This window comes from Tamandua tetradactyla, chromosome 2 (assembly GCF_023851605.1).
Source record: "Tamandua tetradactyla isolate mTamTet1 chromosome 2, mTamTet1.pri, whole genome shotgun sequence".
Lineage (NCBI taxonomy): Eukaryota > Metazoa > Chordata > Mammalia > Pilosa > Myrmecophagidae > Tamandua > Tamandua tetradactyla.
The window spans coordinates 204,599,938-204,613,409 of NC_135328.1; positions in this window are offsets into that span (position 1 = coordinate 204,599,938).

Here is a 13,472-nt window from a genome sequence, read left to right on the forward strand (position 1 = left end):
TAGTTGTTTCAGCTCCTGTATCTCATTTGAACTATTGGTTTGTTCCTTTGACTGGGCCATATTTTCAATTTTCTGAGCGTGATCCGTTATCTTCTGCTGACGTCTGGGCATTTGGTCAGATTTCCCTGGGTGTTGGATCCAACAGGTTGAAAGATTTTTCTGTGAAATCTCTGGGTTCTGTTTTTCTTATCCTGCCCAGTAGGTGGCGCTTGTGGCACACGTTTGTCTGCGGGTCCCACCAGTAAAAGGTGCTGTGGGTCCTTTAACTTTGGAAAACTCTCGCCGTGGGGGACGCTCACCAGCCGAAGCGGCTTGGAAGAGTCCCAGCCGGCCCGGGGGTCCGAACGCGGGGAGGGTTGCCGGCCACCGCAGCCCGTGAGAGCGCCCGTCCGAATTTCCTAGTCAGCCCGGGGTGCCAAGCGTGGCGGGAGGGCACCAGCCGCCGCAGCCTGGGAGAGTGCACCGTTCCCATCCGGACCGGGGAGTCACGTGTTTGGAAGGGACCCCCGGTCACCGTTCTCCGCGGTCTGGGGATTTCCGATCCAATTCTCTAAGTTGTCCAGGGAGCCTTACGTGGTGGCGGTGCCAGCCGCCGCGGCTTGACGGGACCGCCTGCCCAATTCTGCCAGCTGGCCCGGGAAGGAGGAAGGGAGGGACCCTTGCTGCTTGCCGCCCCGCCCAGGAAAGCCCACGCCCCTCGGCGATCTCACCGGAGCTGGTTCTCCCAGACAGTCAGCCGTTCCAGGATGGGGTATGCTGTCTTTTTGATCTCTGTCATGGCTCTGGGAGCTGTTCTGTATCGTTTCTACTCCCCTAGAAGCTGTTCTGGAGGAGGAAAGGTGAGGGTGGCAAGGCTGTCGAGGACGGTGGTGGAGGAGCCGGTGAAGGTGGAAGAGGGCATGGTGGTGGTTGGAGAGCCGCTGGAGTAGGAGGAGAAAGGGAAGGATAAGATGGCGGATGGAGTTCCGCCGGAGCAGAAGGGGAAAGAGAAGGGCAAGATGGCAGCGGGAGCGCCGCCGGTGGAGAAAGAGGAAGAGGAGGGCTAGATGGCGGCGGGAGCGCCGGCGGAGAAAGAGGAAGAGGAGGGCTGGATGGCGGTGGGAGCGCCGCCAGCGGAGAAAGAGGAAGAGGAGGGCTAGATGGCGGCGGGAGCGCCAGCGGAGAAGGGGGAAGAGGAGGGCTAGATGGTGGCAGGAGCGCCGGCGGAGAAAGAGGAAGAGGAGGGCTGGATGGCGGCGGGAGCACAGCCGGCCCATCAGCCTTTCTTGAGTGAAGGTAACCTCTTGTTGGTGCCTTAATTTGGACATTCTTGTAGGCTTGCTTTAATTGGAACATTTTCTCAATCTTAAAACTGTAAACTTGCAACTTTTTAAATTCCCCTTTTTAAAAGCTATTCTGTTTCTGGTATATTGCATTCTGGCAGCTAGCAAACTAGAATAGATTTTGGTACTGGAGAAGTGGGGTGCTGCTGCAGTTTGCAAATACCAAAGATGTTGGATGGCTTTTTATTTTTTTATTTTTTTGTTACCTTTTTTTTTTTTTTTTACATGGGCAGCCACCAGGAATAGAACCCGGGTCCTCTGGCATGGCAGGCATGCATTCTTGCCTGCTGCGCCACCATGGCCCGCCCTGGATGGCTTTTTAAATGGATAAAGTGAACATTCTGGTGGAGTTGTGAGGAGCTTGATAGAGAAGGCCTACAATGCTTTGAAGAGACTGTTGGTAGAAATGGGGACTCTAAAGAAACCTGTGATGAGGCTCTAGACAGAAATGAGGCATGTGTTATTGCAAACTGGAAGGAAAGTGATCCTTATTTTAAAATGGCCAATAATCTGGCAAAATTGACTAGTGGCTTTGGCTGGAAGGCATATATTAAAAGCCATGAACTTGGGTATTTAGCAGAAGAGATTTCCAATCAAATGTGGATGTGCAGCCTGATTTCACTTCACAGTTTATAATGAAATGTGACAGGACAGAGATAAGCTGAGAACTGAACTCTTGAGTACAAAGAAACCAGAAATTGATGTTCTGGAAAATTCTAGGCTTCCAGGAAGGGAGACCCTGGAGAATAGTGCGTCACGTGAGGATTTAACCAAATGTGGAACCAATCAGCCATTTCATAAAAAGCCAGGATTTGGAAATGGAGTTATCCAGCAAGGATTTGTGGAAACTCCTGCCATCTGATTGGCACAATCCTTGCTTGCTACATAGAAAGCCAACAAGAGTGCTGTGGGACCTGTATAAAAGGAACCACTGCCAGTCTCTACTGGGGGCTCAGAAAAGGGATAATGTGAAGGTAAAATAACTTCACAGGCCGAACTATGGAAACTAAAGTCTGAAGTCAAGATGCCTCAGGCCAGGAGAGTGGACCCACCCAAGCATATGGAGAGGGTGAGTTTTCCCTGAAGGCAGAGGATATGCCTTCCACCTTGGTGCAGTGGAAGAGTTATACCACCTCAAGCCTTGGAGAGGGTGAAGCACATTCCTTGGGGATTGGGGAGACCCTGGCTGTCACCACACGGAGGGGTTGAACATGTGCCCGGGAGACCCTGGCTGTCACCACTTGGAGGGGTTGAACATGTGCCTGGGTGCAGGCCTGATGCTTAGAGAGGGTGGAGCTAAGAAAAATGTGATCTCCCCAGTGTTCCCCCAGGTTGCATTTGGAGAGAGGCAGGCCACTACATAGGCCCTTGGAAAGGGTGGGATTGGTGCTTTCTAAAGCCCTGAAGATAAATAACTCTCAGACTTTGAAATCTAATGGAGTTTACCCTGCAGGTTTTTGAGACTGCTTGGGTCCAGTGACCCCTGTGTTCCTTCCAATTTTTCCCTATGGAAATGGGGGTATGTATCCTATGACTGTCCCTCCTTTGTAGGTGGCAGCAAATAGCTTGTTTTGAGTTGTATAGGTCCAGAGCCAGAAGAGAATTTTGCCTTAGGATAGACTATGCCTGTAGCTGACATTGATGAGATTTTGTACTGTTTCTGACTTTATATTGCACTTGTATTATTACTGAAATGCTTTAAGGCTTTCTGATATTGTTATGAAATGAATGTATTTTACATTTGGAAAGAACATGTCTTTTTGCAGTCCAAAGGGTGAAATGTGCCAGTTTGAATCTGTGATGGACCCCAGAAAAGTCATGTCCTTTAATCTTCATTTAATATTACTGGCTGGGACCTTTTTGATTGTTCCCATGGAGATATGACCCACCCAGTTGTGGGTGGTAACTTTTGATTTGATGGTTTCCATGGAGTTGTGACTCCACCCATTCCAGATGGGTCTTGATTAGTTTACTGAAATCCTTTAAAAGACGGAGAGCCATGAGAACCATGAGAGCCTATGCAGCCAGAGATCTTTGGAGATGAAGAAGGAAAATGCCCCTGGGTGGGGGGTGGTTCATGAAACAGGAAGCCTGGAAAGAAAGCTAGCAGACATTGCCATGTTCATTATGTGCCTTCCCAGCTGGGAGAGAAACCCTGAACTTCACTGGCCTTTCTTGAGTGAAGGTAACCTCTTGTTGGTGCCTTAATTTGGATATTTTTATAGACTTGCTTTAATTTGGACATTTTCACTGCCATAGACCTGAAAACTTACAACTTAATAAATCAACCCCCCCTTTTAAAAGCCATTCTGTTTCTGTTATTGCATTCCTGCAGCTAAAAACTAGAAAAAAAAACTAGAACAAAGTTGCAGACATATACACAAAATGCCACAATATGGCAAACCAACAATATTCCTGGGAACTCTATGCTTTATAAAATTTTACTTAAGTTTGATTTTTGGAGACTTAAAACCTCCAGATTGTTCCAATGGCAGAAAAGTTCTGAAACCCAGAAATGCTGGACTCTCCAAGAACAACAACCAGTTTCATCTTATCATCTATTTGCCCCTTAATAACAACACCCCTTGTGGTAGTTAGATTCAGTTGTCAAGTTGGCCAGGTGAAGGTATCTAGTTCTGTTGCTGTGGACATGAGCCAATGATGTGAACCTCATCTGTTGTTGATTACATCTGCAGTTAGGTAGGAGGAATGCCTGCTGTAATGAATGATGTTTGATTTAATTGGCTGGTGCCTAAATGAGAGAGCTCAACATAGCACAGCCCAAATAGCTCAGCATACCTCATCTCAGCACTCGCAGCTCAGCCCAGGCCTTGGAGATGCAGAAAGGAATCACCCCAGGGAAAGTTGTTAGAACCCAGAGGCCTGGAGAGAAGGCCAGCAGAGATCACCTTGTGCCTTCCCACATAAGAAAGAACCTCAGTTGAAAGTTAGCTGCCTTTCCTCTGAAGAACTAACCAATTAAATCCCCTTTTATTAAAAGCCAATCCGTCTCTGGTGTGTTGCATTCCAGCAGCTAGAAAATTATTAACAACCCTTATCAGCTTTAAAACAGATATCAATACAAGCTGCTGCCCTGTAATAAAATTTAAGGCCATCTCTGGGTGGGGGAAAAGGGAAATGCCCAAATTCTAAATTTGAAATAAAGACATTTAAAAAAAAAAAGTAAGTACAGCTCTACACCCCCACCCACCCTACCAACCAGCCCGAAGCAGATACAGAAAACAGACCTTCACCCTTCAGCATCCCAAGAAATTAAAGGAAAAAGTGCTACTTTTATATCAATCAGTCTTGACTTATCGAAGATGTAGAAACAAAACAACAACTATCAGATTGGGCTTCAAAAATCTATCAACATACTTCTGAGTTTTGGAATTAATGGCGGTAAAAAGTCTCATAGTTCTCCTAGCTTATCCCAGTCCTCACCCCACTAGTAACTCTTCTTCTTTTAACATCTGCAGGACCCAATATCATGCAAGCTTTAGTGCATTTTATTCGGTCTACGGTCCACAATGTCACCCAAGGCCATGTAGAAAACATTATTCTGTTATGAGAGGTTCAACATTAGCCTCTCTCCCAAAGAAATTCCTCCCCTTACCTTAGTGCCAGAGAGGAAGAAAACCAAAACCCCCATGTCGACCCCTAACAGCCAGAGGCAGCCAGAACATTGTCACCCACTTTCATTATTCTCCCTCCCTTGCCTACTCAATAGCTCCTCCCTATCCATTTTTTCTTTTTCCATGTATATATTCTTTATATATATATAACCAAAGGTTGGATGATAGGTTTGGACGCTGGACAGGAGACAAAATAACAGAGGCCACCCCATGGAACATTTGACTTATCGCCCTACCCCACCGAAACTCCCCCACCGAAACTCCCCCACCGATGCCACGACCAACAGCTCGAGATTGTCTCCTTTTGTAACAGGCTCCCTCCATTCCCTAGGCCACTGGTTCAAGGTCTTTTCCTGTCCAGCACCAGTCGAAACGTTGGCCACTTATCACCTTACCCAGTCCCTCAGATATAAAAGAGCCTCCATCATCCTCCCCAGGTGGGCTGAAGTCTGACTTCAGACCCCCACCATGTTGGTACCTGGATAAATTCCATCGCCTGTGATCAGTTTGTCTCTGGGCCTTCTTCAAACCTAATACCCATCAACAGAAGAGTGGATACCCAAAATTCCATTTTTGGAATATTATGCAACAGTGAGATGAAATGATGTCCCAAAACTTAGGACAACGTGGTTGAACCTTGAGGACATAATGCTGACTGAAAAAAGTCAGTCATAAAAGGACAGATACTGTACGATTTCATTAATATGACTCTGGTAAAGGTAATTTCAGAGGCAACACTGTAGAATATAGCAGACTTACAGATACACAAAAGCTAGAGAAAGGTTAGCCAAAGAGGTTGAATCTAAATGCAAAAGAATGGATGGAAGTCATGATAACTAATTAGTGGGTTTATGAGTAACATTGCCATATTGAAGGTGAATATGATTGAAAGGGGATGTATAGTGCCATGTATACCAGTGATTAAATTTATGATTATTAAAAAAAAAAGAATGCATGCAACTGCAACCTAAGAAGTTCCATTCCCAACCCCTAGGTTCATCACCCTTTCCAGCTTGAAGAAGTCAGAGTGGTCAACATCCAGATATCCCTCAAGATTGGAAAGTTATCGAACAACAGGGAGAAATTATAATCAAGGAGTTAGGGCTTAACAAATTATTATGATTACTGAATCTCTCTCTCTCTCTCTCTATATATATATATATATATTCCTTTTTTCTTTCTGGTACTGAAGTAGAGCAGATATGAAATACCTGAAATCTCTGAACTGTGATCCAGTTGTTCTGATCCCTGAATCCTCCTTAAAAGGCTTACAGTGATTTTACTTTAGAAATTTATAAAGGCAAATGCCCTAATCCTAATGAAGGTATGAGAGTCAACTGTACTGCCCCAGATTCACTTTTTTACATGTGTAAATTGTTCTCATCTATACCTGCTATTGAAATGATACCATCATTCTTCCTTTCTGTTTACATTCGCTATTGAAATGATAACTCTCTTCCTCTCTGCTTACTACTGAAATTGTAATGACTACATCTCCCCATGTTAGAATCCATAGAAACCTTAAGCCCCCTAGACTGAGGGAGACAGAATTTGGGGCTGTTAGGCCATCAGCTTTCCTTCACACCTAATAATAAACTTTTTTTCACTTTGAATCTTGGTGTCTTGGGAATTGGCCATTTGAGCCATCAGGCAGAGAATTCACCACCTTTATCTGATATAAAAATTAAAATATTGTTCACTGCCCACCCCACCCCCCACTAAAATGTATGTTCCATTAGCATCCTTTTGACCTCTGAACTACTAGATCATAGCACAGTGTCTGGCACAGAGCAAGAATCCAGGAAATAGTGAAAGAATAAATATGTGGCCTTAAGCAAATGACCTCCCTCCTTTTTCCTAGCTTTTTTTTTTTCCTGGTATTTTACTTCACTATGTGAAGAATAAAGAGCTGGGACTGATTCAGACTTTTCCAATCCTCATTATTAATAAAAAAATTTTTTCAGGAAGAACAATTCTAACCAAAAAGTTAGGATTTAAGGGATGATTGTCTACTGAATCATTACATAAATATTCTTTTTTTTTTCTTTCTGGTTTATTAGAGAGAAAAAAAATACCTGAAATCTCTGAACTACCATTCAGCTGCCCTGTCCTGTTATCTGCTAATATGGTAAAAACCTTTATCTTGTGCCTTTGTGATTGTAAGAGCTGTTATTCCCTTTATCCGGTCTTTTTCTCAAAGTAACTTGTAAGGGCAAGTGCCCTAATGCTAATAGAAGAACTTGAATCAGCCATTAATTGGTTCCAGCCCCAGTTTCACTCCTTTACATTTGTAAATTGTTCTTGCTTATACCTACTATTGTAATGATCATTTTAGCCTGTTCTGAGCCTTGCATATACTTACTATTATAATGGTTATTCTAGCCTAGTCTCACCGCTGTTTATACTTACTATTGTAATGGTAATGGATCCATATCTCCTTGTTAGAATCATAAAAACCTTGAGCCCCCTAAACTGGAGGAAATGGATTTTAGGGCCCCTGAGCCATCTGCTCCCCTGCTTCATGCCTAGCAATAAACTCTTTCTCTCTTTGAAACCCTGATGTCTCAGGAAATGGTCAATGGAGCCATTGGCAAAGAATTCACTGCCTTTGTCTGGTATCACCTTAATATAAAAAACTGAAATGCTTCAAGTCTCAGCTGCCTCATCTGTAAAATGGGATAAGGAGAGTTCTCAACTCCATAGGTTTTTGTAAGTGGGGTACTTAGAATAGTGTCTCCACATAGTAAAGTATCCAATATGTGTCAGCTTGGATTATTACTTTTAGTACCACCACTATTATTTAAACAGAGTTGCTCCAAGTTCAAGAAATGGGTTGGCGGAAGAGGAGAGTGTTACAAGAAACCCCAACAGCAGCCACTGATACTGTAAAGAAGGATTTTATAAAGCTTAACAGTAGCTAATTTTTCTTGCTTAATTTAGCTATTTACATATATTTTAGCTTCTGAACGATAGAAATATCCAGCAAAAGCATTTGTGTCATTTTATATTCACTGCTATGCATTTGGTGTGAGTTAAGAATTGTAAAGAAAAGAGTTATGGGCCCCATCAGGCTAAGAGAAACAACCTGGAACTTCCCAGGGGCGGTTATCTGCTGCCTTGGTTATGCAAGGTTATCTGCTGCCTTGGTTATGCAAGGTTGTAACTGCCGGAGGAAGTTTATCTAAGAATGCAACTGAGAAGGTTGAGTAAGGGAGTTCTGCACAACGAGACAGCTGCTTCTTGCATGAAGCAGCTCCCATGACTCATGCGCGAAAAATGTTTGTTATCTGCTTCTTGCAAAATGTTTGTTATCTGCTTCTTGCAAAATGTTTGTTATCTGCTTCTTGCATGAAGCAGCACCTGTGACCCCTGCTCGACCTTCACCCCCCTCCTCCTACCCCTTAAAAGCTTCCCCAAACCCAGGTTCGGGGCTCTCTGTTCCTGCGTGTTCAGTGAGCCCCACGCATGTGTGGTAAATAAATCCCTTTGCGTGTTGCATGAGAGAACGTCTCTTGGAGTCCTCCTTTGCATGGCAAAACTCTCAAATTTTTACAATACCTTTCCTCAGAATCCTAGGGACTCCTTGGGAAAGTTAAAACCACTGGACCCAATGCTTTCCAGAGATTCCCCCTTCCAGAGCAGACTTTTGGTGCAATCTTGAATTCCCACTATGTACAATGTCAAAGGCTAGGCTCTGGGAGACTCCACAAACACTCAGGTCTGCCACCAGCAGGGAAGAAATTACCATGATGCTCATGAGGCTCATGAAGCTTAAGCTTTAGGACCCCTCCCTTACGTGGGATTGTATGTTTTAGTAAAATTCACAAAAGTAAGATATTCTAACTAAAATCAGTTCCAACTGTTGTCTCTTTCCACCTGACTTCTCCTTCACACCTTTCTTCACATCAGATAACCACACACACATTTTTGGAATAAGGAAGGTTGATTTGAATTTGGATTTGGGGGGGATAATTTTATGGGGTTCTGACCCTTTCTAGGTATAGTTTATTATTGCTAGATTCTCTGAGATGGCTTCCAGGGACACTCCTAATGTCACCACACTTTTCCCCCAGTGATGTGATATGAAGGTGCAGAATCAGACAAAGGCCACGGATTATTGAATGCCCGAAGCACTCAATAACCAATTCCTGAGACATGAGGGTTTCAAAGAGAGAAAAAGTTTATTGCTAGGCATGTAGTAGGAGAGTAGATGGCCAAGTGGCCCAAAATCGCTCTCTCCCAACTCCAGTAATTCTGATAGTTTTATTAGAGAAAGGATGGGCAGGGTTTAAGATAATGAGCACATTGGCTCCAGATGATATGATTAAAGGTGATCTGATTACTGAGCCTGCACAGATCGATTATATGCTTAGTCACAGAATGTATGGAAGAAAATGGCAGAATGAGGTATAGGTGACTTGTAGGTTAAAGTCTAAGCTACTTGGCATGTCTGGCGGGCCCAGTTTGGTTAGATCCAATCGTGGTCATCAAGATAACTTTGTACTTGGGGTGGGTTAGTTCTGGGTGGACCCAAGACCCTTCATTAATAAACATTAGGGGCTATCTCGAGTGATTACAAGACTCCAAAGTTGAACAACTGGATAACTGGGTGCAAATGAAGGTTAGTCACAAGGTTTTTAACAATCAAAGGGCACAAGATAAAGGTTACCAAAGATCAGAGCAACTAGATTATAGTGGCTAAAATGGATACAACTGAAGGTTAGTCACAAGGTTTTTACCATCATTATCAGAAATCAAGACAGCTGGATTTCAGTTCAGAGATTTCAGGTTTTTCCCTCTGTCTATTCTAATATAGTTTAAAAGTAAAAAGAAGTATCTATATACTGATTTAATAATCATAATCATTTCTTAATTCCTAATTTCACAGTTACACTATGATGTCTGGCCCCAGGAGTGTGGGGTACAGATGAGATAAAAGGTTTGAAATGTAGGAAGCCAAGAAACTAGTCTGTGCACAAATTCTTCCATATCTTATACCTTACATATGTGAAGAACTTGATTGAGGTTATCCCAAGTTTGACAACAATCCTTAAGAGTGCAAATAATCTTGCGGATAATGAATTGCAAACTGAAGAAAGACATTTCTAAATTATCACCAATAAAACTATATTTACAGCCCCTGTGGAAGAGGCCACACGGCTTCATGGCTTGCACTTGGGAAAACCATATACAGGCAGAGGTTGTGGGAGGCAGGTTTATTAGTATCAAGAGAGTGAGGTGACTTTTGATTTTCCCATGAGGATGTGATTGGCGTTATTTGGATAATTTCACAGGCTGGCACAGAACTGAAGCCCACTACTCAGAGATGAGCAGGAATTGTGCCCAGAACCCATGAAAAGGGGTTGCTTGGCTAGGAGACCTTATCCATGGGAGGAGAGGGGAGAAATGAACATTCAGTTAAGACATTCAAGGCCCTCCAGGTGTTCCTGAGAGTCAAGGCACACGTAATTTTAGGCCTTAATTTTAAGCTTCATATCAAACAATGTCATGTGCAGAAAGATATGGAGACAGTGACTGCCTTCTTGGAGGAACAGGACACAGGCATTCCTCCCTGATTGGAGTTATACTTGAGGGCTGGAAAGGGACCCTGGAACTCCTAGACCGACCCCATCATTGCAGAGTTGAAGCAACTGAACCTCGGAAGAGGAGTGTAGAGAATTGGGTCCTGGGATCAGGCCACATCTTGCCATGAACAACAGGGGCCCAAGTTCTCCCCTCAACCGTAACTCTCCCCTTCCTTTCAAGAGGGTTGCCCAATCAGGGTTAATTGCCCTCATTCATTCAAAAGCCAACTTCACAGATTCTGAAGTATCAGATACAGACAGTGACAATCTGCATACATTTTCTTCTTTCTGTCTTTACGAAATTCTCTATTATTCATAAGCTTCTTCCCATTCCATCTTTCCCTCTTGTTATGATTCATATCCTGAAGGACCTGGTCCCTTCCAGACAGTGAGGTTAATGGAATGTCAATGTCTATAAAAACTTTCTGCAGCCCTCCTCACCCATTTCCTTAGTATTGCTCTGGTTTCTGAACTCTACTATACACCACTGAACTATGCTGAGTAACCCAAATAGCCCAGGCAGGGAGGTGGTCTAGAAGTCAGAAGCACTGGCTGCACTCTGTGGAGGGAGCAGCATTGATTTCCAGTTCTTTCCTGAATATTCCCTTCACAGGGGTCTTCCTGCACTGGGTGACTTGGCTATGCATGGTTGTTCTCTTCCCTCTGGCTGTGAACACTGATCCAGGAGGGGCCTGGTTCCAGAAATTATCTTGTACTAGATTCAAAAGAAGAAATCTAGAGAGTAAAAAGAGATGAAGAGGTAGAGGAGGAGGTATGGAGTGGTAGGATGAAGAAAGGAAGGAAACAAGTTTCACATACACTCCTTTGCTCCCCTAACTTTATTTTTGGCACTTGAGAAAATTTAGAAAAACCAAGTAGAACACTGGGGTGGCCACTCTTGCTTATAACCATGCAAAGGAATAAAGAGGATGGTAAAAATAAGTGCAGACAAGTGAAGGATGTCCTGAGAACATCCTCCCAGGAAACGGATACCCATTCCATATCTCCCCTAACATTGCCACACCCTTCTGTGGCCCCTGAGTGTGGAGGATATGGCTGTGGGTGCCTGGTGGGCCACCACGGGCATGACCCCATTCATGCAATTTTTGTGAAACGTGCCCTGGACTCATTCAACATTTCAGCCCTAGAGGTCCCAGCCTGCCCTTCCCACCTCCTCAAGGTCAGCAGGGAGCATCTCCAGTTAATCAGTAGGCTGGTGAGACAGTGTGGACGGCCCTGGCCTACCCTGCCTCAGGCTTGTCCAGGGGCCCTGCCCAGCTGAGTGCCTAGGTTAAATTGTGCTGTGGGCCATTTATTGATACTCCATGCTGACAGACAACACCCTCAGTAGGGAGCAGAAAACAGGCTTGAGAGTCCTGTGAATTTGACTCCTGGGGATGTCAGAGACTGAGGGTTGCCTCTCCTTGGACTAAGAAGACCTCTGGGTCCTACAATCCATCCTAGAGAACTCCCTCCTCCATCCAGCTCTGTGCTTCCCCAGTATTTATGGCTCCTGTGTTTTTGCTGCAGATTCTGGTCCTGACATCTGTGAAAACCATAACCAGGAGGCTCAGCCTAAGGCTCCAAAGAAGCTGAAGTGTGCACAGCGCTGAGAGGCTTAAATCAGAAATGAGGCCAAAGATCACGGGCTCCCTCACTGCTTACTTCTGAATACCCTTTCCCAAGTCAGATAATTTTGTGCCAGCTATTTAATTTCTGAATTGTATGAATTTAGAGTTAATTTTAGAGATATTCTTGATATTTAATGGAGATTTTGAGTAATATATTTATCTATTACTAATTGTATTTAAAAATATTTTATATAAAATAAAATGCCTATATAGAAACACCTATATAGAAAATTATTTTTCTGTTGGCCATTTTATATGAAATTTGTTTTCTTGAATTTTTAGAAAGAAGTAGGATTCAGAAAATGCTTTTCCAACCTCACATAGCTCTCTCTCCTGTTATTTCTGTGAAATGCAGCCTGCTTCCTGACCATTCCTAAGACTGCATTTATCTCTCCTCAATCTGGCTCTTCTCATTCATTACCTCTATTGCCCCTCTCCTTCTCTGCTTTGATTCTGCACCTGATTTTTGCTTCTCAATATGAGGCACGTCTTGGAAAGGAACAATTGCCACCATCTTACCAAAATAAACAGTTATTCCAAATAGTGAGCAGAAGGCCTTGATTGTCCTAGGAAATCAGAACCAGAGACAAGGATGTGAAATCCTTTCTTTTCCAAAGTGGAAGAGGAAATATAAGAGATAAGATGTATGCAGGGGAGTTGGGGTCAAGGAGTTAGGTACCGCATGTTGGGGGGAGGGTAGCAGGAGGAGGGATTAGCACAGAATTCTTTAGTGTGTGGTCCAGTGATTATGTGATTAGGGTCTTTCCTCTGGTTTCTGGAGAAAGCAGCTAGTGAGACAAGTAGTAATGCCAGTTTCATAGGCCTGCAACCTGTTGCACAGGAATTTTTATCTCTGAACTGGTGTTTTGTAAGTGAAATCTGATGAGCCAACAGAGTACGTGTATGGACAGAGGAGACAGGCCAGGTGGCAGTGGGTGTGCCTGGGGCCTCAGGCATGCAGGCTCAGCAGGCAGTGGGCAGTGGGTAGTGTGCACAGAAGTTGGCCTGACTGCCTGGTGCCAATATGCATGTAGGGATGTCCGGGGGCAGCGGGTCCCCAAGTGGTGATAGGAGTAGAAGCATCAGGAGCAGCAGCAGTTCCAGCCTTGTGAGAGTTGAGGGTTCAATAGAGGGGAGTGCTAAGATCTGTATGGGCAGCTAGCTGGTCTGTCTATCCTCAAGGCCCATCATTCATGCAGCATCATATTTTCTGCCATTTCCCCTCCAAGTACTCTATGCAGAGGATATGAAAATATATGTCTACTCAATGAGTTGTATGTGGATGTTCATAGCAGTGGT